Consider the following 27,376-nt stretch of genomic DNA (forward strand, 5'->3'; position numbering starts at 1 on the left):
ATGAAGGAGCCGGGCAAGGAGGCGGCTGCTCATACCCTCAGTTACCCAGGGAGTGCTCAGCCAGTGCAAATGCCAGAGAGAAAGCTAAGAGATAAGGCCCCTGGGGGCTTCCAGAGCAGTGCTGCGGGGCAGATCCTGGCAGGGAAGGATGCCAAGGGGAAGGTGATCTGTAAAAGCAGGAGGGTGAAGCGCCAAGGAGGCTCCCTGTGGGGACAGGAAGGCGACTATGAAGCAGGTCTTTCTGTCCAGGGCTTGGGCGTGAGCGCCAGGTCCTGCCCCAGCGGGCATGAGGAAGACAGACGCATGGCACAGGGAGGAACATGGGGCACCCCTAATTCTTCCTTTCTTGCCCTTCGTTCAGACTTCTGAAATTCAGGGACTTTCTGGATCGGAACACACAGCCGGTCTTTTTTATTAAGTGGTAAAAAATAAAACTGAAAGAGTCTCTGAGGAAAAAAGATCAATTAAAATTCAGCCTTGATGTAAGGAACAAATCAAGGCCATGGCCATAAGACACTTTCTGAAAACCTCTGAAGCAATTCAGTTTGTACTCAGTAAATATTCTCATTTGAAAAAAATGACTAAGGAAGAGATTAATAAAATCAATCACAGTGAGGTATTGCACTAGTACTAGGTCCCCCGGAAACCAATTATTTAGTCCGACAAAAGACTAGATGGGCAGGAGGCTACATATGCATACACCATGCGCTAAATATTATGAACATCAGTTTTTTATAACCAAAGATGGTTCTACTAAAAACAGTTTTATTTTCCCTCAATATCATCTGTAAGACAATACAGGCATACCTCATTTTATTGAGCTTTGAAGATATATTTTTTACAGATTGAAGGCAAGACCCTCTACCAGCAAAATGATTATAACTTGCTGAAGGCTCAGATGATAGTTAACTTTTTTTAGCAATACATATTTTTTAATTAAAATATGTACATTTTTAGACATAATGTTATTGCACACTTAATAAACTACAATATAGTGTAACTATAACTTTTTTAAGCACTGAGAAAGCAAAAATTTCATGTGACTCACTTTATCACAATATTCACTTTACTGTAATGGTCTGGAACCGAACCCGCAGTATCTTCAGGGTATGCCTTTATTTCGTGCAACTATCTAAGTAAATCATGGCTTGATAAATAGTAACTTCCAGTGGTGAACAGAGGTGACATTTCCTCATTACAAAAATATTTTGTTCGCAAATGAGGTTAACTGAATCAGAAATTTACTGACACATCTCACAACCAAATTCCCTATCATAGCATTTACAATATTGTGTTAGAGTTGTTTGTTAATATCTTTATTTTTCTAGATGGCATAACATTTTCCTTTTATTCTCAAATGCCTTTCACAGGTTTTGACATATAATAGATCCTCAAATAATGTTTTCTTGGATTCAATGGAATGTCAGCTTTAAAGCTGACTTAGTAAGGGAATAGTAAATTGTAAGTACAAGTTCTGGCTTTTCATACTAGGTCACTCTTTTAATGAATGAGGGTCTGATCTGGAAAATATTGTGATATTTTAGATCAAATATTTTAGTGCCATCTCAGAAAAAGGCAGGAATTGTGGGGCAAGTGGACAATTACAAGTGTCTTATCAATGATCCTATTTTAAAGCCCCAAAGAGAATATTCATATTTTTAAATCAAAAGTAAAATGGAAAGCTATTTAAACTGAGCATACCCACATAAAGAGGAAAAATATCAGGAGCCTCAATCTTAGGTTTTAATAAGGATTTCAAAACAGTTTTCCCATACTTCTAAGTCTCCTCTGGGAAAAAGTATATGTGTGGAAATTGATACAGAAACATCATTTATTTGGGCCATGATTCAAACACTTGCCCCGTTTAATCAGGCAATCTGTTAGTGTTGATCTGGTTCCCATCTGCATAGACCAGCACAGCAGGGCGGACAAGCCCCCGACTGGCAGGTTGCAAAGAAGGCTTTAGTCCTATCTGATTCAGAGATCCTCTTCGGACGTTACGTCAACACTGCAGCAGATGACAGTGAGCCAGAAGGCTTCAGGTAACTCATCTCCTGCCCTCCTTTTTACCCAGCAAGTAACATAACTCACCTGCCCTGTGTGCAAAGAGGACACTCACAGCTTTGAATCACGAGTAGGCCTGGGAGCAGACCCAACAAAGCCTCTTGGAACAGGCCTATCGCATCCAACAGGCATATCCTTTCCAAGTGACCAACTGCCCCCGGGCACAGACCAGGAATTCCAATAGCATTCTCCTAAGGCACAGGCTATGAAAGTGCAGATATTCTTAGGGATGATAACAACTATAAAACCATGTTTGATTTGATTCTATTTTTTAGCTTCCTGCTTTATGATGCTTGCACCAAATCACCGTTGCCTTTCGTAGGGGAAAAAGACGTCTGCAAGATTGATGACTTCCTTACCTCACTGCCCTCCCTATGCTGAAATTAATAAGAAAATAAACTTTAAGTCATTAAAATTCTTCACACAAGCACAGCCTCTCACAGCACTCCACTTCACACTCTTTATCGCCTTCAAACGATCGTGGACTTATAAGTTTCCAATCTCACTTCCTCCGGAGAACCAATGAGGCTGTCTGTGGCCTGGAAACTTCCCTCTCTCTTTAGGCATTTTACACAGTTCCCAGGATGCAACAAATCTCATTTGGGAGCAGCACACCACCACCCACATATTAACTTGTCACCCTGAGTAATAAAGTTCACAAACTCCATTTCATTTCTTTCTTCACCATGTTGCCTGATAATATAAAAACGTGTCACATCCCTTTGATTTGTAGCTTGTGTGTTTGTGAAATAGCTTCTCCGCAAACAACCTGATGAAGTCAAGGAATCAGCGAGACTTTTTTCAAAGCCCAGATCTATTTCCCAGGAAATATTCATGAGCATAAACATTAAAATGTCCAATGTGGTGCAATATTGGTAATTACACAAATAGGAAAACGTCAAAGTATCATTGTATTGAATGGAGTAGGAATTTCTAGACTTGCTGCTTGCGTTAAAAGCAGTGACCCTAAATTACACAGGTGGGATGGCATTTCCAGATTTTTGAAATACTAAGATATCAAAAAATGCCACATTAGTCCTATGTAATTGAAAAATGGCTATCTGCTCTTCCACAGCTTTCCCTAATTTAGGTGTCTTTGCGATATGCAAAATATATTCATACCTGATCCATTTCAGCAGCCTGTTTTCTAATGAACATGTTTGTGGTTTGGTTTGACAGACACTTCCCTAAAAGTCATTCTTTTGCAGCCATTATATGGGGAGAAAACAATAGCAGTCAATCACAGATGCCGTTTAAATTGCTGGTAACCACGTTTCCAGGTAAATAACGGCCACTTTTTATAGGTGTGTGGTGTTGAGGTCACCAGCTATAGTGTGTGGTGTTGATATCACCAGCTATTTTCATCATTATTCATCATTTTGAGTCTCTGTGGAGTGATTTTCAACATATGGTGGTATCACAGCATCTTTAGAGGATATGACAAAATACCAATGTTTCTCCTATGAAATAAAATAATCACAAACAAGCTCTGGCCGGTGTGGCCCTATTGGCTGGGCATCAGCCCATGCACAGGGAGGTGACGGCTCAGTTCCTAGTTGGGGCACGTGCCCGGGCTGCAGGCTCGATCCCAGGTGGGGGGCATGCAGGAGGCAGCGCATGGATTTTTCTCTCTTTCCTCTCTCTCTAAAATCAATAAAAACATTTTGAAAAGAAAATGACAAACAAAATATTTTGTCTAAAATTCAAGGGACTCAGACTTCAGGTTATGAATCCTGCTCTAGACTTTGTTTTAAGCCTTCCTTATAATGGCAATTGGGTTAAGATACGCCAAAAAAAGATGCTGTGAAGGACGGCAAGGCATTTGCCATTTTCTTCAGAACCAGTGAGTAGTGAAGGTGGTTTGATCAGGGTGCAGGCATAAGAAAGTGAGAAAACTAGGAAACAAAGTCAATTAACCCTGGAGATTGAAGCATGTTTTGTATATCTATGTGGAAAGGAAAAAAAAAGATATTACTCCTTAGTAACGTCTGACATTTGGGGGGGGGAGGGCTGCATGATTGCAGCCCCGCAGGCTGCTGGGCTGCGGACCACGGGAACAGCCGAGTGCCACCAGGGTGTGCGAGAATCCGCTAACAGGAAAAATGACCGCAATAAAATAGAAACAGAGGAAATAAAGACAATGCAATGCAAGGTGCGATAAAGCATTTAAAAGCTATTATTAACATTCTCTGAGAAATGAGATTACATCAGTAACAAAGAACAGAGTGTTTTTGAAAAGAAGCAATGGGAGACAAGAAGCTCTTTAAAAATAGCGTAGCAAAAATTAAAAAATGAAATAAAATAAAGGGAAAAAAGGAAAGATTCTGTTTTGTGTTTCAAATATGCCTTTTTTTAATTGTGTCTGGCACCTAACAAGTTAAATGCCTGTGAGATATTAGAAAATATACAGATGGATGTTTCTCAACCATCATAAATTGAAGATACCACAAGTCAAAAATGCATTTAGTACATTTAACACGCCGAACACTGTAGCTTAGCCACCTTCAAACATGCTCAGACCACGTAAATTAGCCTGCGGCTGGGCAAAATCATCTAACACAAAGCCTGTTTTATAATAAAGTGTTAACTATCTCGTAAATTATTACACATATTGCTTTCATACCATTGTAAAGTCAAAAAAAACCTTAAATTGTACCATTGGAAGTCAGGAGCTATCTGTACTGGTCTCTGACCCCAGTTCCTGGCACAGAGCACCTAAAAACCCCTGTAATTTCCTAAATGATGAGAGAGCATTGGAGCATCTTTTGTTCTTTGACTCTGCTTCCTGACACAGGGCTCCTGAAACCCTTGTCATTTCCTGGGTGATAGAAGTACTTTTGTTCTAATGAGGAGACTCTGGGCAGGCTTTTGGATGAGGGCTGCTCACCAGAAAGGCCAAGCTATGATTAGAAGCTTGGAATTTTTCAGCCCTGCCCTTCAGTCCCTAGCTGGGGAGAGGGGCTGGAAATGGAGTTAGTAACTGATCATGCTTATGTGAGGATGTCTTAAAAATCCTGGAAGTATGAGGTTTGGAGCACTTCTAAGTCAGTGAATACATTCATGTACTGAGACGGTGATGCATACCAACTCCAAGGGGGCAGAAGCTCCTGAGCTCAGGAATCCCCCAGACCTTGTACTATAAATCTCTTCATATCTTTTAATAAACTGGTAAACATAAGTAACTGGTTTCCTAAGTTCTGTGAGCTGCTCTAGCAAATTAATCAAACCCAAAAAGGGTATTGTGGGAATCTCTGATTTATACATTATGGGTCAGGAGCACAGGGACAACAGGGACTTGCAAGGTGTCTGAAATGGAGTGGGAACTGAGCCCTTAAATCTATGGGATCTGATGCTGTCTCCAGGTAGACAGCGACAAAATTGAGTTAAATTGTAGAACACCCAGCTGGTATCCCAAACAGCTGCTTGGTGAGGGAAAACCCTACACATTTTGTGATCAGAAATGTCTTGAGTACAGCAGGTAGTAAAGGAGAAGCACAGGAGGTAGACTGGGTTTGTTTTTTCCTAAACAATACCCCACTCTACCTATCACTACCAACTGCACATTTTGTATGCATACATTATTAAAAGAGATTCTCAGGTCATTCGATTGTATAGCCATAATTTAGATTTCTAGTTCTCAGGCCCATGTGCCAAAAAGAATCCTTAAGAAAATATTCTATAGTTAATTCTACATGCTTGCCTCACCACCTGGACTGTAAACTTCTGGAGAGCAGAAGTCAAATTTCCTTGACTTATACCTAATAATTCACACACGCAGTACATTTTTGGGCATAACTGGGTGCTGTAAGGAATCTTTTTTAAAAATATTCTTAAGTATTTCAAAGCTCTCTAAATTTAGGACAGAAGAGACAGGGGGATATACTCAAATGAGTGTTAAACATATGATGGAAGATATACTAAAAGAATAAGGAATATAGTCACTACTTTTGAGTTAAATAATGGCAGTAAATTCAATGAGGGGGGAAAGTATGTTATTTCAAGGTGAAAACAATGGAAACATTTGGAAATACTAGGCTCATTTAATCAGCAAAGGATTTATGATACTTGCTAAATAGAGCATTAAGATAGATGGATGCCCTGGGGTTTTCTGCCACCACACAACTAATATTTATCACTGGCCCACCATGTGCTAAACACTGTTCTAGATGTACATGAGATGAAGAGATCTAGAGGCAAACAAAACAGAGCATCTATCTTCAAAGAGCGCAAAGTGTAGCAAGACCAGATTAAAGTAAAACATGGTAAACCCTTTCCTTGGGGGATATACAGACACATTTCAGCCTGGAGGAAAAATATGGATCAGAATAAGATTTTAGAAGAAGTCAACCTAAGCACACTCTTGAAGACAAATCAGAAAGACAAAAGGGAAAGAGTTATTCTGAGTGAGAGCGATAAACCATCCCCTTTTGCCTGGGAATGACGGCTTGCCTGGGATGGGGGAGACTTTTGGGGCTAAAACCAGGTAAGTTCAGGAACACATTAGATATCCCAGTCTAAGCAGAAGGAACAACCTGTTTGAAAGATAAAAGAAAAATATGTGTGTGTGTGTGTGTGTGTGTGTGTGTGTGTGTGTGTGTGTGTGTGTATGAGACCTAAAGAATTACAGAGTTCTGGAGTGTACATAAAGAAGACAAACAATAAATTAAAATGTAGGGAGCTAATCATTCTAAGAAGCATTATATACCATATAAGAGTTTGGAGTATAATTTTAAATCAATGGAGGATCACTGGTGGGTTTTGCTGAAAGGAGTGAAATGTTCTGACTTGTCTTTGGAAAGATCATTCTGACTGCACTGGGGAAGATAAATTAGAAAGTTAAGATAAGAGGAAAGCGAACTGGTTAGGGAGCTGCTATATTAGTTCTTGAAAACAGAAAAAGACAAAGAGAAACATGGTAGCTTTAACAAGAATATACAGGGGAAGATAAGTTCCAGAGATATTTAGGCATTCAAAATGATAAGATTTAAATACTTATATACAGGGTGGGGCACGATAGGTTTACAGTTGTGAGTACACAAAGCCCAGTTTATTCTTGTATCATTCATTAATTATCATATTATTTTCCGTACAAACAACTGTAAGCCTTCTTTTGCCCCACTCTGTGTGAAGGGTCAATGACTCAAATGTCTCTGGTTTAATAGCTCAACAAATGGAAGTTTCATTCACCAAGAATGGAAATATAAAAGAAAGAACAGGCTTTGAGGTACAGACACTTGGGGAGGGGAAGATCATGAATTTTGTTTGATATGTTGAGTGTAGTACCCCCATAGATGATCCCAATAAAAGCAGCAGCAGGTGAATATTAAAAATATTCACTTGCCCATGACTGAGCTTTAAGATAGAGACAAACAGAACCTCTAAACTAGAGTGGTATCAAGGAACAAAGGCAGAGAAGAATGTCAAGAAGGAAGTGATTGGTCAGTTTTGAAAGCTGCAGAGATCAAAATGATAAGTCTAAAATGTGCCCAAAGGTCTTGGTGATTTGGGGTAAATTAGAGACCTTTTCCAGACCAGGCATGGTGTGGAGATGGTGACTAAAACTTTATAACAATGAATAAAAATGTCATAAAGCAGGAAAAGACATTATAAGCTAATCTTTCAAGAAGCTTGGCTTAAACAATACCTTTTGGCTCCAGCCTCAAGAAAGTAACATTCTGTTGGAAATTAAGTCATGGAGAGTCTGCCAACAAACAGCATTTTTAGGCATCTGTCCTCCAACACTCTCTATAATACCTTTGGTTGTGCAACTTAGCAATCAATAAAATGTGTTTAATGAGAGGATGCCCCCCCCCAAAAAAAAAACTATCAATATTTGCATTGTATAAATATATTTTTAAGTCAAGGTTATGGTTAGTTGAAGGTTGAACATTGCTAAGAAAAACTAGCATTGCTTATGTTATATCCAAGGCAGGGAAAACTATTTCCTACTATTGAAAAGAGCCTATGAACAGCTCTAGAGGCAAAAATGGATTTTCCAAGTGATTTATTCTGCTTAAGTTTATCAAAAGTTGTACAGTACAACAAACTCTTTGATTTCTAGTAAACACACACACACACACACAAACAAAAAAAAACACCCCTGGAATCTGTACAAATTGAAACAATTGCCCTTTATTTCTAGAGATGGCAGCTCCAGGTGGCAAATGGGATTTGTTTTCTCCAACCTAAGTCACTAGAATTATACTTTTGGTAAACTGTCTCCAAATTTTCCCTTATTGTCAGATTGTAGATGCCTGAATAGCCTAGGGCATGCTGCAATAACAAACAGCCCCAATTTTTCAATGAGTTAAACAGGAAAGATTTATTTCTTACTCATGTTATATGTCCATAATAAGTCAACAGGGGGTTCTGCTCATCAAATCATTCAGAAACCCAAACTCATAGAACACCTACCATTTCAAACATTGCAAAGCAAAAGGGGGATCTAGTGAGACTTGCAATCAGCCATAGTATGAAATGTCACCTCTGCTCAGAAATATTTACCTAGAACTAGTCACATGGTCCAAACCCAGATATAAAAAGACCATGAGATATGGAATTCAATCTTATCATGAGCCCAAAAGGTGAACAGATATATTGGGAGAATTTTGTTAATGATTACCACACAAATTATACTGATTAGACCTGCATCTTTTCACAAGATATATATACACATATATATACATTCTTATGTATGTATGTATGTACGTACATGTATGTATAGCAATGAGAATTATATGATACATTTTCAAGTTTTAAAGGACCACCTTGAGTAATTGTTTCCATATCACCACATTAACACCTTTATTTATCTACTCAGATGTCCTAATCAAACCAGAAACCCTCAAGAAATCCAAGGCATATTTTTAAATATTCCTGTAAATGGGTTTATTTGCGCTCATGTGCGGCACACACGCTCACTAATCATACCCAAAGAGACATCATGTCTTTTTAAATTATGTAACAGAAAGATAAAATTATTTTCTATAAAAATAATTGGATACTTGATGCTCAGGATATGCAATTTCCACATTTCACCAGCAAATGAGTACCCTTCTTTGATAAAGGGATAATCAAGGTTTAATTTTCACTTGGGCAGAGAGAAAGGAAAAGGGAATGTTTCATGAACTCTTACTGCCAGAAGCCTTCTCCCTGAGCAGTTCGCTCTAGCTATTGTTTTAATTGATTGGATCCTTTCCAGACATCTTAAGTTTATTTAGTGAAGCAGTAGAAGAAATGCAATGTTTTGACCTTGACCTTATAGTAAGAATTCCTTTACATTTTTTTCCTCCAAAAGCCTGTATTCTCCCAAAGCTTTATTTTACTGCAATCATATATTTCTTCAACAAATTCCGAATCCTTCGCAACTTACAAATAAATTACAAAATGAAGTTATTAATGGCACATTTGGAAATTCTGTTCGTATGCTCAGACCAATATTTGTTGGCAGTTTTTCTATGTAGCTCCTTCCAGTCTCTCTTGTCCACCCATATTTCTCTCTCAGCTCATTCAGTTATTTTTCAAACTAAGTCCCACCGATAGTTTCAAGATAACAATGGTTTTCTATTTACTAATTTATTCAGAGCCAATGAGTAGAAGCAACCCTTTTTCCAAAGCAAAACTTGCCTTTTAGAACAAAGCTTCCTTTCTGCGTTTTCCTTTCTAAATCAGGACACTGCTCTGAGCATCTCAAGGGAACGAGTTTCTAGAGTTAGTTTTCCCTCTTGTTTTGAACTTGTAAACTGAATCAGCTCTCCCCAGAGCTGCCCATTGGGTTCTAGGTGCTGTGGTACTTAGATTCTTATGGATTCAGGCATAGCCTAAATTTGTCTAAATCCCTCAAGCTAACATTAAATAAATAATTTAACCAGACAGTTCTTCTTAAGGGTGGACTTATTTTCTTTTCTTCTTTTTTAATATGTCTTTATTGATTTCAGAGAGAGAGAAAAGGAGAGGGAGGGAGAGATAGAAACATCAATGATGAGAGAGAGTCATTAATGGGCTCCCTCCTGCACGCCCCCTGACAAGGATTGAGCGGGGCATGTGCCCTGACCAGGAATCGAGCCATGATATCCTGGATCACAGGTCTATGCTCAGCTGCTGAGCCATGCCAGCCTGGCAGGGTGAACTTATTTTCAAATTAAAGCGAAATGGGCAAAGTTAACCCTTAAACCAACATTAAAATGTTAAATAGGTTTGTCCCCCATGTGCATAATTAGCATGGGTGATGCTAGTGAAGCCTAAGCTTCAGAGAAAGTCCCTAGCACTGCTGTTCTAAGAGCATTTATTCTTCCTCTTAAAGAGGGTCTCAAGACTGCATAAGCTTCATGCCCCACAAAATCTGGATCTACCCCTACATATACTATTAAAAGAGATGCAAATCTCTTGGTAAATGGTAACACACATAAAAAGAAATAGTCAAAGAGAGAGGGAGAGAAGCTCTTCTTGATTTTGAAAGAATATTATGGAAAATGACCAAAATTTTGGACACCAATACCTGCAAATAAGATGACCAAATGAACAAACCTAAATGGGTGCAGGAGGCAGCTGATCAATGTTTCTCTTTTATCGATGTTTCTGTCTCTCTCTCCCTCTCCCTTCTTCTCCCTCTAAAAAATCAATGACAACATATTTTTAAAAGGAGCATAGAATGTTTTAAAGAACTAATCCAGTATTTTAAATTACCAGGCATGGAAACTGGTACAACAAAAATTATTATATATACAGATAAACTGAATTCCTTTTTACAGCTTTTAATGTGAATAGATGGCAAATTCCCTCTTCTTTTTCTTTTCCTTATTTGGTGTTGACTTTAAGGATTGCAAAAGCTTCTGAAACAATCCATTGAAGGTCAAGGCTGAGTCAGAGTCAGCACTAGCAAAGCAGCAGGAGCAGTGTAACGAAACCATTAAGACAGAATTTCCACAAGGAACTCAATGTTTGTACAGGGGGTAATTTCTAAAACAGCAGTTCATAATCATGAGGGTATCAGTCTCTCTTTGAGACTCTAATGCACACTATGAATGTTCCATCCAGAAAAATGGGTAATCATATTTTTGCATATGAACCAAGGGGTTCTTGGGCCTTAGCTCATGGGAACTTAGCTAACACAAACCTTTGATTTGTCATCTAGAGATTATTATATATTATTCTTTGGTTCCAATGGAAGTGGTATCTAGCAGCCATATCAAATTTTTGGTTATTTATTTATTTATTTTAAATTTTATGTATTTATTTTTTTAATCCTCACTCTCGGACATGCTTAGAGAAAGGAAGGAGAGGAGAGAGAGAAACATCCATGTGAGAAAGAAACATTGATCAGCTGCCTTCCATACATGTTCCAATTGGGGATCAATCCTGCAAACCAGTTATGTGCTCTGACCGGGAACTGAACCGGCAACATTTCAGTGCATAGGACATGCTCCACCAACTGAGCCACTCTGACCAGGCTTGGTTATTTATTATATATGAAAGACACACCTTCCCTCTGAATAACCCTTATATAACTTACTGCAAAAAAACCTGACATGTAGCTATCACCCAGATGTTCAACTTAATTTGTTTACTTATGTAAGAGAAATAATCTTTCTTTTATTTTTAGTTTTAAGAAATTATTTCTGTAACATAAATGAGCCTAAAAGAGAACAGGGGAAGCATAGAACATGGTAGAAATGGAAGGAAAGACGAGAGTGCCAAGACCAGCCTGCCTCATCAAATCTCTTTGATGTTTGTGTTGAGATCTCTGTGTTGAATGAAATTTTTGAAGTTTTTATGAATACTGGTGGTGAGAAAAAACAGAATAAAGAGTTCAATTAACTAAACAACTTAGTTCTTTTGTCAGGACTTTATCTCCCCTCTTACTGGGCCTTAAATCATCTTCCCAGTCTCATCAATGAGCACTGAGGGACCCATGCCCTGGAATTAATCCATGCTCTATCAAGAGCATCTACAAAAGTTTCTCTCTAAAGCTGGCACACATGTCTACTCCCCAGGTTGTTGCTTCATTTCTATCTTGTTGGAGCCCAAGTGCTTATGCTGCTGGCTATAGGCTGACCTTATTCTCTCACCCTGCCCTCCTGTCCTCATGATTTTTTTAAAATTATTTCTTTCCTTGACTTATTGTACAATAATTATGTTCTCTTGCCTCCTGCCAAGTTAGCTACTTCCTTGCTTTAGATCCTAACTCTGTGCTGTTCCCTAATCCCGAAATGACTACTTGATTTTGGCCCACCTCCTCGTCTGACTCCCAGTGGTACCAGCATGTGGACAGACTCATTCCCATTCACACACACCCAGGGGCACACCTTCACTCAATCTCACAATCAACCACACCCAGGCCCCCGCCTTCGCACAGTCACTCACATCTGGTCCCGACCATTTACAATCACTAGCCCCACTCACGATTACACAATCATTCACAACAGTCCCATTCACTGGCAGCCCTACTTACTCCCACAGAATCCCACTCACACTTCTTCACATTCACAACCGATCACCCCACTGACCTCCAATCAGTCCTGTTGAGTCTTATTCAGCCCCACACACACACACTCACTCAAGTCAACTCACTCACAGTCACGGTCACACACACATTCAGTCCTTGTCCCTCATAAACTCACAATCCCTCATACTCCAACACAGAGCCACATTCACACTCTTCATATTCACACACCCAGTCACCAACTAGTCACACAAAATCCCAGGCTCATTTCTAGTCACACTCAGTCGCATTCACACCTAGTCATACTCGGCCCAACTCCCACCTGGTCACACTCTGTCCTGCTAACTCTCAAAGAACCCCACTCTCTCCTACCCCCTCTCAGGCATTTGCTGTCACGCTCACTCACCTCATCAATGGAGACACGCTCCTCTGTATTCACTTACAGTGGCTCAATCATAGCACTCACACAGACTTTCCCCATCTCACACACAAGTCATCCTAGTCTATCTGGCTCTTAGAACAAAAGACCATAAACTGGGTGACCTAACAGCAATGAACATTTACTTCTCATAGTTCTGGGGGCTGGACATCCAAGATCAAGATACTGGCAAATTTGGTGTCTGGTGAGAGCCCTCTTCCTGATTCTTAAAAGGTGTCCTTTGCTGTGTCCACACATGATAGGAGAGGCCAGGGAGCTCTCTGAAGTATCTTTCATAAGGACACTAATTAAATTCATGAGGTTGATTAAGCACCTCCTAAAAACTCTACCTCCTGATACCGTCACATTGAACACTGAAAATTAGATTTCAACACATGAATTTTTTTTCTATGTGATGCAAAAATCTTATATTGGATCTTGGGAAGTGATCATCTGCCCCCTTTATTCATAATGCTCAACATTCAATGTGTTTTAATTCATAAATTTCAAAAATACAGAAGAACCTACTATACACCAGGCATTCCACTGTGTGCCAATGGACAATGGTGAATGTGAAGTATGAAATCCTCTCCTCATGAAGATTTCACTCTGTAAGGGCAGGGGAAATAGAAGAGAAGGAAGCAAAGAAAAGAAAGCAGTTTCAGATCATCATAAATGCTCAGAATGGGGGCTGCAAGATGCTCTTGGAGAAAGTGACAGAGAATGAAACATAAGAAGTAATATGAAACATCCTAGAAAGAAGACCCAAGGCAAATGTGATAGCCCTGAGAAGGGAAAGAGCTTGGCATGTTAAAGTGAAGGGGTACCAGAAAGCCACAAAGTGGATCTCCACCGTAGTGTTAAAAATGGGGAGCACGCACTTTTGACCGTCACATGATAGCCTTGGGGTGTTGCTACTATTTCATGAATAGAAACCAAGGATGCTGAGCATCTAGCACTGTATGAAACAGCCCTTCTCCAGAACAAATTTTTTCTACCCAAAATTTCAATTTTCCTACCCAAAATTGATAAAGGGAAGGTCAGAGAGCTAAACGAAGGGTGCATTAGATAAGGCTTCGTGGCCACAGTTAAAAGTGTAAAAAAGTGCAACAGAAGTCATTAGGTATCCTGTAAGCAGGAAAATGTTTCCCAAAATCCTGATTTAGAGGATTCTTCTCATACTTGACTCTAACTCTTTGTAATTTCCACGTCAATTCCTACTACCACAAAAGGAAGCCCTAGAAATGTTCTGAATCCCCACCTTCACACTCCATTACACCCTGGTCTGGGACCACTTCTGTACCATTAGAGGGAATTCCACAATTCATAGATCCATATTGCAAGTGAAAATGAAATACGTTCCTCCCATTTCCTTGTTGTTCCCACTTTATCTTTGTTCCTAGTTCTTAGTAACTGGCTGCTAGGACTCAGTCCCCATCTTCTATTCCAGATGATTGCTTCTACTTGGATAGAGTGCCTACAGTGGATAACTGCCAGGAACCCTCTTTCTCCTAAGACTGGATGCTACTTCTACTTGGTTCTTGCCCATACTTTCAAGCACTTGAATCCTGCCCATGAACCCTGGGCTCACAGCAGATGTTCTATTACTTCTAACCAGACTTTCCTAATGCCCACCATATGGCTACCTGGCTGCATACCCATGCATCGTCTTGTTACCAGACATGTCTATGTTCATACTGTGCCCATCTGCTGAGACACCCACAAGGCAAGCAGGCCACTGTAGCAAGAGCAGTAACTTGGGAGTCAAATCACTGCTGGGTGTGAGTCCTGTACCATAGCTTAGTAACTGTAGAGTTCTTTTTAACCTCTTAGAGCCTTAGTTTTCTAAAACAACATTGATTGTGATGCTAATAATGGTAATTAATAAGTAATAAATATAATAAGTAAATGAACATGACAATGGCATCCAAATGCAACTACTGTTATCATCTCTATTCATAACCATTGCTGGACTTGCCTAATAAAAACTGAAAGTTTACACCTGTCACCAGGCACGTTGGATCCTGTGCCCTCCCTGCCCTGTTTCCTCCTGAAACCTCTGCTCCAGGTGCTGAGTGTGCCGGCGTACAGGTTCTGGTCCCCCGTTATTGAAGAACTGAGCTAGAGACATGACCCTGAATCAGTCTAGCTACTGAGTTAATTGAGTCACAGAAGACTATTGGGCAGGAAGGTGTGGGTGTACACAAGAAGAGGTACATGCGCAGAGGTATTCTTGGAATGCTAAAAAGGTAGGACAATCGCTGAGGCTAAAGCTAAAGGGAGACAGGAGAAAATAGCAGGGAGTCAGGAGGGAGAGCGAAGGAACTCTTATCCTCAGTTATTCTGACGTTCTGGGCTTGGCCTACATTAGCAGGACCTGTGTGCAGATCCTCATTTTGCTTTGGCTGTAGAGGCCTCTCCTGGTGGGATTGCCGGAATTTTATAACCCACCATTCCACTCCTCTCCCTCCTGTGGTCCTAACTGATGGGGAGGAAGGGAACGACTCAGTAAAATTAGCTCCCTTCATACAACACAGCTGCTTCTCTTCACAGAGATTTACTTTTCACAAGTAATATACGTTGCTTTCAATTACTGCAGGCTATTGCTGGGGGACGGGGGAGGAAAGAATTGGAGACAAGATTGCTTGGGAGTGTTCTAATGTGTTTGTTGAAACAGGTGGCCCGAGAAACTGCTGACTCGAAGCGAGCCCACAGCTGCTTTCAGCTGGCTTGTCTGGTGCAGAAGCCTCACTGGACCTGGACCTGGACCTGGACCAGGCGTAACCCAGGTGCACCAAGTGAGCAGCTGTCTCTACGTTAATTAGGGGAAGGAAGTGTTCACCAATTTGAAAAATAATATTATAAGAACCAGAATGCAAAGGGATGGTTTCATTCCACTTCATTTTACTATGTACTATAAACAGTTAATAAAAACACACTGATTGAGTCATCTTGATTCCTTAGAGGGTTTTCACCTGTTGCTGACCAGTGCTTCTGAACTTTAATATGCACACAAATCCCTTGGGGACCTTATCAAATTTCAGATGCAGATTCAGTAGGTTTGGGATGTGCCTGAGATTCTGTATTTCTAACAAGCTCCAGGTGAAGCCAGGTCTGTTGGTCCACAGATGACACTCAGAATAGCAAGACTGCCAACCACACAGCACTGCAGAATATAAGATTGGTCAAAACAGGCTGTCAAATGTTATAAATGGTCAATCAGAAAATGAAAGTAAGCTACATACTGATGAGGTTTTAAAGAACATTGAATAACTAAAGAAGTCATTCATATTAATGCTTTAAAATTTCCCTTTTGACTTCTTAGACTTCGGATCATACACCATGGGCTTAAAAGTACCCATTACAATTATATCGGAAATGGCTTAGTGTATGAATATTTAAATTTCTGAGAAATTTACAGCTTTTTATTATTACTTTGACCACACAATCCAGCAACCAAGGGATTCTTTAAATTATTGAATTCAGCAATTTAACAATATGCGAGTTTTTAGAAAAGCTTTTTCTTCCACTTTGGCAAAATGTTTAATTCTGAGGCATTATATAAGTCAGTAGAAATTAAGGCAAATATCAATGGGAATTGATACAGAAATTGGGTGCTGAGAAAGGACACAAAGACAGTTCACTGAATGTGCCATAAATGATAGAAAAAGATATTTGGAAATATTAAATCGATGTGCTTTCAATCTTCTCCCTGTCCCCCAACAGCAATTTCATCATCATCACTCTGAAAAAGAGTCAAAGATGAAAGCAGGAAGTTCGGGGGGGGGGGGGGGGACACTTGGTAACGCAGCACTGGCGGGGGAAGGGGGGGCATGAGAGGAAGAAGGAGCAGAGCAGATGTGTGCCCCGCCCTCCCTTTCAGCCAGCGCGGGAGGCATGGTAAAAAGACAGAGGGTCAAGGCGTTTTGACCCATTTCTCCCTGAGACAGCGAGGTGACGATTTAACCCACCATGCTCAGGTCAGCATGGGGGTGGCTGCTCCAGGGGAAGGGGCATTCATCAGTGTTGGTCAGAGATCTAAGGCTTGCTCTTATCTGGAGGCTACCTCAGCTCCTGAGAGGCTGAGATTTCCACATGCACTGTGGATCATGATGACCGGAAAGAGACAGGGCTGCAGCAGAGGTCAAATGGCCCGGAGGCTGGGAGCAGCAGGCAAGGCCAGAGCTGTGAGTGAAATCAGTTGCAAGCAAGATTTCATGGAGGCTCATAGGACCATCAAGGCAAGGGGATTCTGGGTCTTCAGGAAATCCTCAGGAGCATAAATGAACCAGAGCAGAGACCTCAACTTGACCTGAGCCAACCTTAGAGACAGGTGAGGAAAACTGCAGTACCAGGACCTGCCCGTGGCTCCTGAGGCCCCCACAATTCTTTCTTGACACCATCCAGCCATGTCATCTCCAGCTCCATACACCCCAATACCAATCTGGAAAGTAAACATGAGAGAGAGGTAAAAATCTGAAAGATAAGGGCTTGATCTAAAAGACTAAGTTACCTGAAGAGCCTGAATAAATTAATGGGTTAAAATGACTAAATATGGGTGTTTTATTTCCACCCTCTCACTAGAGAGAAGGGAGGTCTTAAAGAAAAAAATCAAATCTACAGAACATTTACCTATTACTCTTTTTCACAGCTCCGTGTGGTGCGAGTTTAATTTGCAAGCCTGCTTCACCCATAATGAATTACTGCATTCAGTCAGCACACAACCTCACTCTGGGGTGGAAATATCAAGTTTTGTGTCTCTGTTCTATCATCTCTCCTCCCCTGGCTCTACTCATCTCTGGGCTAAGCTCCACAGGCCTCTACTGCTAATTGTTAGGAGCCCTTACTGCCATAGCCTGAAACTTGAAGGTGGGCCCCACAGCCTGTGTCCATCCAGTCTTGAGGCCACTCCAGGATCTGCCCTGGCTTTGAAAACGTGTGTGACTTCAATAAATCAACAAACAACAAGTGCTAGTGAGGATGTGGAGAAGGGAGAACCCTTGTGCACTGTTGGTGAGAATGCAGATTGGTGCAGCCACTGTGGAAAGCAGCATGGAGATACCTCAAAAAACTAAAAATGGAGCTGCCTTTTGACCCAGCAAATCCACTTAAAGGAATTTATCCAAAGAAACCAGAAATAGTAGTTCAAAAGAACATATGCACTCCTATCTTCACTGCAGCCTTATTTACAGTAGCCAAGATTTGGAAGCAGCCCAAGTGCCCATCAGTAGGTGAATGGGTAAAACTACTACTCAACCATAAAAAGAAGGAAAATTTTACCCTTTACAACATCATGGATGGACCTAGAGAACATTATGCTAAGTGAAATAAGCCAGTCAGAGAAAGGTAAGTACCATATGATTTCACTCATATGTGGAATTTAATGGACAAGCTGAACTAACAAGCAAATTAGAGCCAGATTCATAAATAAAGAGCAGGCAGACAGCTCTGGTAGGGAGGAGGGGTGTTGCTGGGGGTGGGTGGAAGGAATGAGGCAAAAAGAAAATAAAAAGAGAAAGAACTCGTGGACACAGACAACAGAGTGGGTGATTGCAGCGGGGAAGGGAGTAGGTGGAAGGAGAAGAGGGGATAGGGGGGATAAATGGTGATGGGGGAAAAATAAAATAAAATAATAAAAAGAAAATTTTTGTGACTTAATTTCCTGAGTTTGTTCAGGGAACAGAATCAAAAGGACAGAAGCTTCAGAAAGACTCTGTGTTGAATTCTGCTTGGGCCCTTGATCACCCATCTGGCTGTGGGCATGCCACTCTCTAAGTGCCCTTCTGTAAAGTGGAGCTAATAATGCCGACTTTTAGGGCCATTACAAGGATGAACAATAAATCACTAAATGAGGGCCCCATTATTCCAGTTCCTTCCACTGTGCCCAGAGCCCTGTAACATGGGAACATGGAGCTCTATTCCATGTATCACCGGCTGCCCACCTGTTCTCCTTCCTCCTGAAGGGGTGCAGGGGGTGCTCTGCTTTGCCACCTAGACTCCCTTCGGGACTGAAAAATTCCCCCCACTGATGGCAGACAGCTTCGGCCTTTTACGGGATTTTCCTCAGCAAAGTCATAGCCTCTTCCCAGAGGAGCAGCCTGTATCCAAAGACTGGTGGGTGCAGGGGGACGAAGGGCAGTCCCACCAGCCCAGGCCAGGGAAACTGCAAGATCACCCCAGCCTCAGAGCAGGGCCAGCCCAGGGAGGTTTTGCGTGACTGCACCACAGCCCAACTTTCCCCTCAGCCCAGACCTGCTTCCTTACCTTTACCCCATAAATACAGATCCCAAGAGCCCCGCCCCCCGCCACACACCCAAACATCCCGCACACCAAACTCTGGCCCAGAGTTGGCCTCCTGGGGAACCATCTGGTGACAGTGAGTTACCACATTCCCTGCTCAAACCCATTCACCTAGCTATTATCGTTGACACTGTTCAGTCGTCCTGATACAAAATAAACATTCCTAACCCTGTTGGCCACTATTTTTGGACACTGCTACATGTCTTAGTCAGTGCAATCATTCAGTGCCAGTCCTTCCTTCCTAAGGGCCTTTCTTCCTCAGCCTGCCCACCAGCCAGGCGCATCCCGGAGAGGCCACTACGTACACAGTGGCTTTAGTGCACTTGCCACCTGAACTGGTGGCCAACACAGACATAGCCTTTAGTTTTCCTTTGACCCAGGACAAAATTTACAACTGCACAAAAAGGTTTTAACGTCATTGTCCCTACAGTTATGTGAATAAACCATGTTTGGCTGTATGAAGTTGTCAGTTCCCCTACACAGACCAAGTACCTGCTTATTTATTGCCTTGCTGTACACAAATGGACCATTTTAGGAAATGAACAGGACATCTATGCTCTAGAAACTGCAGTACAAGCTGTGCCCAATTTGCAGATAGGTTGTTCTTCCTGAGTTGATCTGCAAATTGGTTATTTGGAACTAAGAATGCATTATCCCAGAAGCAGGGCTATACATTATGGCCAGCTTCACGGCGTCACCCACAAAGCCCTAGTAAACTCGCAGCATAATTAAAATGACACTGCCTTTAATAATGGACTGTTCTTTATGAGGAATATACCCTTCACAGGGCATAGGAGGGAAACCATGTGGCACCAGGAACACGGATCTCTCTTGCTCAGAGTTATATTCCTCTCTGTCATACATTTGCTGTAATTATCCATTTTCAAGGTGGCAACCAGTTCAGGCAATAAGGCTGGCCCTTCTCCTTCCTCTCCTCTAGAGCTTGAACTTAAATATAATGTCGGCCTGATGACCTCTGGCTTCTAGCAGATTATAAGCAAAATACAGAGGCTCCAAGAATGTTTCTTGATTCCTGGGCCACAAAGGGACCCTTCTCTGACACAGCATTGCAGATACGTAGACCGAGAGTTACCAATATATTGGCAAAAGAGTAAATCCCAAAGAAACATCATTATTTCTTGTGCATAAGCCTAACAAAAAAATGGTTGAGGTCAGGGAGCCTAACCTCTGGTTTTCATATATCCCCTAACAATTTTACTTTGTCATATAGATGAAAAAAAAAAAAAAAATCCTTCTATAATGATATTTTTACAAGACTTCCTAAAGAAAAATAAGTATATCTGTGGCCTAATGCAGCATTTTCTTCAACAACATCCACATCACATGCAAACTTGTTAGAAATACTGATTTTGGATACCACCCCACACCTATTAAATAAAAAACTCTGAGATTGGGACCTAGCTCTCCAGGTTATTCTATGTACACTGAATTTTGAAAACCACTTGATCTAGATTTTGAAAAAATGATGTAAGAAAACCAAGATTAATTTCTTTTAACAAGGAAATGATTAGAAACACTGTAATTATTTTTCATGTAATATAAAATATTACCTATGAGAGAGCCAATTTCAACTCAAAAAGATGTTTATTCCATGTCTTCTATGTGCAGGCCATCTTGTCTGCTAAGGAAGGTTAAAGTGTAAGGGGTTACACAGTGAGTGAAGTGCAAGTCAAGGAACCTGCAACCTTATGAGGTTGAAGGTAATAAGGAGTAACTAATACCAGAGAGGTTATTTGTAGTTTTATAGAAAATGTATAAACAAAATGCCTTGGGGGGGGATAATTTTAGAGGAAAAAATTAGAAAAAGCTTTGAGGCAACATCAGAGTAGGGTCTTAAAAGACAGGTATATATTCTTACAATAGATGCAACGCTGTGGGGAGGGAATGGAATACCCCATGGAATTGGTGGAGGGCAACGTTTCCCAGGAAACAATATGACCAAAAGCCAAAGTGCACAAAAGCATTGTGCAAAGCTTCCTCCAAGTTATGTCATTGATAGGGTACCACTGTGATTATATAAATTCTCTTCAACTCTTAGGGCAGTGGGGTGAAGACTGGAGCAGCCAGAGTCCCAAGCCAATTACCCATCATTGGTAGTTGTGTGCCTTTAGTCCCTTCTGAGTTACTAACCCATGCCTGCATGTACCAAGATACCACAGATCTTGTTCAAGCGATCAAGATGAATGCATAGAGTTTAGGGCAGGCACTGTGCACATAAGGTAAGGAGACAGGGCGTTTGGGGTGCCATACTGAGTAGACTGGATCTTATTGAGGACACAATATTGTGTTTGAAGTAGAAAAAAGACATGATTTTCCTTGGGTTGTAAAATTATCATCACACAATATATAGATTGGTTTAGATTGAAAACAGATGGCATCAGGCAAATAGATTAGGATGCTATCAAATTAGGACAGACAGAAAGTATTAAGAGCCCAAACTACGACGGAAGAGAAAAGGAAGGGAGAGTGTTACACTATAATCAGCTCAATTCACTAATATCTGATTGTCTGTGATATATGAGATACATATCGACACTTCAGAGAAAACAAAAAACACAGGCTGCCCTTTATAATAAAATCTGTTCTGCTGAGGTAAAAGATCATTATAAATTATAATAAACAGCAAAATAATTATTTTTAAAAGAAGCATAAAGTGTTATGGATATTTAAATGATAGCAAGGTCAAGAGTTATTTCATGGCTAAAGTATTGGTTTAACCATGAACCTTCAAGGACTAAGTGTTGACGAAAGAGGTTTAGATAAAGGGATTCTAGGCATAGGAAACAAAATAGGTCTTTAAAAAAGACAGCAACAGTCAAGCTTGTACAGAGTTAATACTGCAATATATTGGAAAAGGTGGACAGTGAGTTTATAGTCATTATGTAAATGCAGATCAAAACCACAATGAGATTCGACTTCATTCACAAAGAGGACTATGTTTTTTTAAATTACAAGTTTGGTAAGAATGTAGAAAGAAGTCAGAACCCTTATACCCTGCTGGCAGTGTAAAATAGCACAGCCTCTTTGGAAAACAGTTTGGCAGTTCTTCAAAAAGTTAAACACAGAGTTGCCATATGACCAGCAATTCCACCAGGTACATAATTGAGAGGCTTAAAACATGTTCACACAAAAACTTGTGCAATGTTCATAGCAGCGAAAAGCCAAAAGGTAGAAACCACCCAAATATCCATCAACGATGAATAACTAAACTACAGTATACCTATTCCATACAATAGATTATTACAAAACTACAAAAAGTAAGGGAATATGATATATACTATATACTATATACTATATACTATATACCATATACCATATACTATATACTATATACTATATAACATGGATCAACCTTGAAAACATTATGCTAAGTGAAAGAAGCCAGACACAAAAAGCCACATATTTTATGAAATGTCCAGAATACACAAGTTCATAGAGACAGAAAGTAGATTAGTGGTTGCAGGGGGCTGAGGGGAGGGGAAAACAGAGAGTTAATGCTAATGGGCACAGGATTTCTTTCTGGAGTAATAAAAAGGTTCTGGAATTTGATAATGGTTGCACAGCCTTGTGAATATACTAAAAACCATAAACTGTATACTTCAAAAGGGTGAATTTTATGGTATGTGAATTTTATATCAATTTTAAAAATAAGGATGGAGGGAAGGGGGGGGAACACCACTGGATGAGGCCTATGGGGTGGGTCCCAGGCCAGACAGAACTCATCTATAATTAGATCACTTTTAACTGTTGGCAACCTAAAAAATAAGCCATCCTCTTTCCAATGTGTCCTGAGGTTAAGGACCATAATTAACTTGCACAAGGTCACAAAGCTAAGGTTACTCAGCTGTGAACTTAGGGTGCATTCTGATTACAAAACCATATATTTAACTATGCCACCTGCTGCCTTCTCTGGTCTGAGGGTGAGATAATTCCTCACATTAGACAAGATAATTATTGTCCACATAAATGGAAGGAGACAGAGAAGAATATTAAAAATAGGGGAGGTATGTTTTTTCATATTAAAAAAATAAGGATGAGAAATGCCCTTGGGCTCTACGGTGCATCTAAAAATAAGAGCAATCAACCAAATACGTTTCATCTAAAGTGGTCATAAGTAATAAATATCTCTTTTGTGACCATGTATTCCTAAAAGTGACTAGGTAACAAAATATTGAGTATAGTACTCAGAAACTGAAACAATCTTTTATTCATGGCAAAAAAAAAAAAAGGAACTTCCTAACCCTACTGGAAAGCCCACCAGTTGAAAACTTCTGCATATTGTGATTCAGTAGCCAGCTATGTCAGTGCAGGCATTGCCCGGGGGCTGTCGGGCTCAAATCTCCTATGACTAGTAGACCGACTCAAATTTTACCCCCATGCATGACGGCGGAATCGAAAACACATTCTCCGTTACAAAGGAGTAAAAGGAGAAAGTCATACAAATGGATAAAAACAAAACTTATCAACACACACAAATCTATCCAAAGGGACTCCATTCTGATGGAACAGGTCGTTTTTATCGGTATATATGATAGAAAACATAACACAATGATCATCTATACGCAATAGTGTTACTTTGACATTTGAAAAAAAATTATATTTTTTACATAAAGACAATGATTAATTTTCTCTATTTAGGAAAACTGCTAAGACTTTTGAGACTCAAAAAGGAAGAAAAAGCTTTGGAGTAAAAATGAAAGAAAAGGGATAGAGAATATAATAAAGAACAAAACTTATGTTCAGAACAAATGAAGGTATAAGGATGAATAGGCCCCTTTTTGGAGAAAACGGTGCAATGTTAACAAAAGACAAAGACCTATTCAACTCCCATTTTTCTTCTATTTTCACCAATGAAATGAATGATACTATTGAAGTCCCTGTAAAACACTATCAAAAGGGAAAATAGCCTGGAATTATTAAATAAAGAGGGATATGTAAATAATGAAATAAGAGCATATCTAAATAAAGCAAGTCCCCCTATCACTATATGTCAAAGCATAGGATACAGAATTCATACAGGGGTTTTTTCTGATTCTTTTTTCACCAAGATTAGTTTTGCCTACAACAGAACTTCATATAAATGGAAGCGTATGGTATGTCCTCTTTATGTAAGGCTTTCTCTCAGCTTAATGTTTTTGAGATTTAGCAATATTTTTCTCTGTATCAATAGTTCACTCTTCTTTATTGCTGAACCATGTGCCATTATATCAATATATCACCCGTTGATGACCCAACCCTTGAACTATTTACAGATTTTGGCTGCCATATAGTTTTTAAATATCTCAAGTGATGGAATATAAGCAAATTTCTTAGATGAATATAATGGTTCCAGAAACTGTGAGATTTAACTTTAACTTAGAAAAAAACCTCAAAAGTGACTTAAACTATTGAGGAAAACAAGAAGAAGAAAAAGACAGTCAATAAAAACAACCTGAAATACGGTCCTCCTAAAATAAATGTATGATTTTAATTTTTACTGGACTATCAATTAATATAATAGTATCCTCTTATAGAATTTACAAAACATTTTGACAGCCATAACACCAATTGCCGAGGGAAAACATCTTATAGGGCAAGCAGCAGCATGGAGGCAATTATTTCTATATAATAGGGTAGTTTCTAGAACTAAAATATATAGTGCATATTAGACAAGATGCTGTAGACTCATTTCTCTTTGTTCCTCCCCACTAAGTACAAGCATATACTCTGTAAATAATGCAAGAGGCAACTAAAAGACAGCCCTGAGATGTGGAAATAAGGCAGACTGACTATGGAATGCAGGACCGGAGGAAAATAGCAGTAGGTTTCTCACGATGTCTAACTCAACAGGAGAAGGCAACCCAGGCCTGGCATTTTCTGACATCCAACCCATCAATAGAAGGCAACCCGCATAGGCTTATTTTTCCCCAGATCAAATAAATCATTTTTCCCAACAACACCACCAGGTACGCCCAGCAATACTGGTAGAGGAAGTTGCTCACGAAAGATCTTAAAATAAAACTCCCACCAGAAGTTTGTCACAACCCAAAATAGTAGACCAGGACCTATAGGCTAAACCAAAACGGGATGACTGCTTGCTAAAATAAAGATTTAAGTAGGGCCCAGAGTCTCCTAACATAATAACCAACATGCCCAGAATATTATAAAATTAAATTAAAAATTCCTCATTCATGCCCTGTCTGGGTGGCTCCGTTGGTTGGAGCATTATCTTGTACACCAAAAGGCTGTGGGTTTGATTCCCAGTCGGGACACATACTTAGTTTGTGGGCACAATCCCTGGTCAGGGCATGTACAGGAGGCAACAGACTGATCGACGTTTCTTTCTCACATCGATGTTTCTATCTTTCTATTATCTATCTATCTATCTATCTATCTATCTATCTATCTATCTATCTATCATCTATCATCTATCTATCTATCTATCTATCTATCTATCAATATCTATCATCTATCTATCTATCATCTATCATCTATCTATCTATCTATCATCTGTCTATCATCTATCTATCTATATCTTCCTATCTATCTATCTTTCTATCTATCTCTACCTCTGTCTCCCTCTCTCTCTAAAAAATCAATAAACATATCCTCTGGTGAGAATTTAAAAAAAAAAATTCTCATTCACAACTTGAAAGAGAAAAAAAAAAAATCAACTAACAGGACAAGGTGAATTAGATGTTGGAATAATCTAACAATGATTTTAAAACTGCCCTTGCAAGAATACTTCAGAAAACTATACTTCTTTATAAAGGGAGGATAATAATGAGAAACTGAATATAAAGAACATAAAATCGCCCAAAAATAGTCACTTGAAAAAAATGCTTCAACAAGCAATTACAAATTCTCTTGAAGAAAATAAAAAAATAGAAATTAAATGACACACTTCTAAATAATCCATAAGCCAAAAAGGACAACTCAAAGGAAATTTAAAATATGAAGAAGTGAATGAAAATGAGAATAAGATATATTGAAATATGTAGGATACAGCTACAGTATTGCTGAGAGGGAAATTTATAGCACTAAATGCTTACATTAGAAAAGAAAAAGGTGTCAAATTAAGAAACTAAGTTGTTACTTTAAGAAGCTAGGAAAAGACCAAAATAGCCCCCAAAAGCAAGAGGAAGATAAAGAGAAGAAATCAATAAAATGGGAACCGAAAAACAACAGAGAAAATCAATGAGGAAAAAAGTTGCTACTTCAAAAAAATTTTAATAAAAGTTATAAACCTCTAGCAAGACTGACAAAGATAAAAACGAGAAAATACACAAATCCAAAAATTTAATATAAAGGATGAAATGGAGGATATCACAACAGATCCTGAAGTCCTTTAAAAAATGATGAAGGAATACTGCAAACAACTTTATGCTCATATATTAAAAATTTTGAAAAAAACATACCAATTCCTTAAACACCACAAACTACCCAGTGTCTATGAAGATGAAGTAGAGAATCTGATGGCCCTATAACCAATCAAGAAATTGAGCTTTTTTTCCATCCAGCGACCAGACACAAGCATCTCTCAGGACAACTGGCACAAGCGCTGTAAGGCCAGGGGCAAGAGGTAGCCCCACCACAAGCAAAAATATGAGCTGGGACAACCTGGTGCCAACACTAAGATCAGCCCCCACTGCATGCAGAGAGTCCCCGTGCGGGGAGGCAAGAACTACCGTGCCTTGAGGCTGGGCCTAGGCAACTTCTCCTAGGGTTCCAAGTGATGTATGCACAAAACAAAGATTACTGATATTATCTAAAAGGCATCCAACCACAAACTGGTCTGTACCAAGACCCTAGTAAAGAACTGCATCGTGCTCTTTGCCAGCACACTGTACCGACTAACAGTGGTACGAGTCCCACTAGGCACTATCCCTGAGCTGCAAGAAAGGGACCAAGTTGATTCCTGAGAAGGAAGAGATTTTAAACAAAACTGATCAAAGAATATTCAGAAGAAATATGATGAAAGGGAAAAGAATGCCAGTATCAACCAACTTCTAGATGAGCAGTTCCAACAAGGCCAGCTTCGTGCACACATCGCTCCATGACCAGGCCAGTGTGACAGAGTAGATGTCTATGTGGTAGATGGCAAAAAGCTGGAGTTCCATCTGAGGAAAATCAAGGTCCGGAAAGGGAAATAA

The 27,376-nt window shown here is 39.8% G+C and overlaps 1 pseudogene; it reads left to right on the forward strand.

Annotated features, from left to right (window-relative positions):
- Positions 1 to 27,376, forward strand: LOC107523961 (small ribosomal subunit protein eS8-like; annotated as a pseudogene).

Source organism: Miniopterus natalensis, chromosome 6 (assembly GCF_054644295.1).
Source record: "Miniopterus natalensis isolate mMinNat1 chromosome 6, mMinNat1.hap1, whole genome shotgun sequence".
NCBI lineage: Eukaryota > Metazoa > Chordata > Mammalia > Chiroptera > Miniopteridae > Miniopterus > Miniopterus natalensis.